Below are 3,064 nucleotides of genomic sequence, written 5' to 3'. Positions count from 1 at the left end.
GGTCATAATTGGCCAATAGCGGGTTTGATTCATGAATTGCACCCCCCGCCCACTTTTTTGAATGTGTTAAGAAGAAAAAAATACGGTTCCCTTTAATTGGCCCTCCTCCTCCTCTCTCTCTCTCTCTCTCTCTCTCTCTCTCTCTCTCTCTCTCTCTCTCTCTCTCTCCCTTTTTTTAACTTTATCCCACACATCAACAACAACTTTTTTTTTAAACATGCAAAGCCCCTAAAATCTCTTGCACGCGACCTGGGCTCGTGCTCGGCGCTGGAGCCAGGCAGGTGCAAGGGGCGCGAGGACCGCTGCATCCCGGGGCTCGTGCTCCCTAGAGTGCACAGCAGAAAAAAGCAGAAAAGAAAAGAAATGTGAACTCTGACTGAATTAGTCGCATTCATTAATGTTTCAAAATCACCAGAGCAAGAATACAAGCTCAAAATATCGATATTTCACATAAAATGAAGATACATGTCATGCAGCCACTTTGATGTTTGTTCAAAATAGGCCAACAACGAATAATCTAAACGCTTTATGACACCCCGAAATAAATTATATGACTCACTGACTCAAGTATAGCCTATTATTAGAGATTTAAAAAGAAAGATCTCTCGTTATAGGTTATCTTGATCAACTGGACAGTTTTCTAGAAAAAATCCAGAAAGGAAACCAGAATAGTCCACCAAAGCCACAGGATAGCATTTTGACATGGCGTTTAGTCGGTTTGTTGATAGGTAAGGGATTAGGCCTATTTGTTCTTCTCAAAACAACAACATTTTCATATTAAGTTCGTGATTTTGACTTGTGATCATCATTATTAGGCCTATTATTTTACTTTGCCGTCCACCATATTCAGCAAAAACCCTGACAATCATGTACATGCGATTAATTACACCCTAATTATGTACATTAAAATGAAGGAATTAATTAGAATCTAATTAGTTTAGAACTACAAAGGTATGAGCACAGGGTCTTGTGATCTGTCTTGCAGACAAACTACAGATAGCAATCTGACAACAGCTCTAGCAAAGCTGAACCACCAGAATAAAAGCAGATGTGTTTTGATGGTGGCAACGAAATGAGAGAGAAAAATCCCCAAAAGTTTGATACAAATGAAATATTCCATCATCATCAGTTTTAGCCTTGAGGAGAAAACAATGTAATAGGTTATAAGTATTATCCATAGCCCAATATTAGTTGATAGAGCACAAACTAACGTTGTTATTGTTATTGTTATTATTATTATTGTTATTATTATTATTATTATTATTATTATTATTATTATTATTATTATTATTATTATTATTATTATTATTATTATTATTATTATTATTATTTGTGTTGTTATTATTAGTAGTAGCCTATATTGTTGTTGTTATTGTTGTTGTTACATAATTGTAAACATTGGCCAATCATCTCTTCATAATATAGCATATAATGATATAATAATGTTATAATCTTACATTTTCTATGGGCTTCTTGCTCTTGTCTTATCAATTGTCTGCATGTTCTGCATGAGACTCGTCTGTGTCTGCATGCTTCTCGTCAGGGGCGATATTATATGCACACTGCATTAGATGTAGATGCCAGGGCCCTTCTCCTTCTGATTATTACCAGGGGTAATATTTCATCGGCACCACGCAATCTTTGTTCTCTGTGAAGATAATAAATGGCCTAATCGTTATCAGCAAACTGCTAGGGGTGTCAGCACCGACCGAGGCTGGAAGCGGGGTCCAAAGTGCTGCTGAATAAATTGGTGTTCCTTATCTCTCACTCCCAGATTATCGCCGCCTTTTCAAACTTGCACAACAAATACATTCAATGCATCTAATGCATCATTTGTGGGGAGGGGGGAGATCCCGCAGGTTGATAGAGACAGATAGGCGCAGGGAATGAGAAATATTTACACGTTTTACGCGCTACCGTGGTGGAGCCAATATAGGCTCTATTTGGCGTTAGGGGGGGGAGTTTATTGGCCAGGCAATTGGTACACACACTTTACATATCAATACACGCTATATTAAACATACATCATTGTGATATGATGCGTATCTGTCTGATTAATCCCCTCTATAGTGCTATAGGAGGGGCCGTATTTTCGTCCTCTCTTTTTTATTTCTTAAAGCTGCCTTGTTTTTACATGTGAATAGCCTTGATAGGCCTATAGATTCCCTCCTCCCCGTTAAATCAAATAGCCCGTGCTGTCAGACTCACTGAAACTTATCAAAACTTACTGTTGATGAGACTTCATTTTCTAAACATGATTTTAACGCTTATCTGCGCATAAGATAATGTCAGAAAATACCTAGATAACACGATAAGCCAGAACGTCTTGTGATTTGCAGTTGTGATTATAATAGTGAAGATGATTCTCTTATTAAGAACCCATCGAATTCGAAACGTGTCTCTCATTCGCTTCAGTTTCACAAATGCTTAAGCTGCTTAATATGCAAATAATGTTATAGGTTTCTCTGAATCAACATTTAGGCCACACATTATGTTATGTGATTTAAATTAATTGCTCTAGCATTTGGGCCATATATTATGCCGGCTATAGTGGGACACAGTGCTACATTTTATAATTGATTTCTGGTGAATGCAATTTAAATGAACGAATAACGAGCCGTGCGCAGTCCCCCACATCCACTTCTCTCAGGTCAGGACTGACCCCTGTGTCTTCAAAATAGTTAATTTGACCATGCTGCTGCAGCGGGGGGAAACATTGAAGGCCAAACATGGTAGTAAAAATGGTTATCATCGAGCACGGGAATGCAGTATTTATGAGTGACACTTATGACAACAAAAAAAAACTGTGTGACTCACTCTCTCTCTCTCTCTCTCTCTCTCTCTCCCTCTCCCGCTCTCTCTACCCCCCTCTCTCTCTCCTTTTAATACCGTGGCATCTCCACCGGCCCCGGTGCTCTGATGGTCTCCTAGACAACCAAGATAACGGTGCAGCAGTTTTCCATATCGGCAACGGAGTCTATTATAGCGCGGGATTAGCTCCCTTTCCGAAAAGGTCATTCACAAAGTCACCAAGCTTGCTGTTTCCAGCCTGCAGCTCCGCGTC

The sequence above is a fragment of the Poromitra crassiceps genome, assembly GCF_964638095.1.
Source record: "Poromitra crassiceps genome assembly, chromosome: 25".
Taxonomy (NCBI): Eukaryota; Metazoa; Chordata; class Actinopteri; order Beryciformes; family Melamphaidae; genus Poromitra; species Poromitra crassiceps.
Note: the sequence above shows the minus strand (reverse complement) of the source record.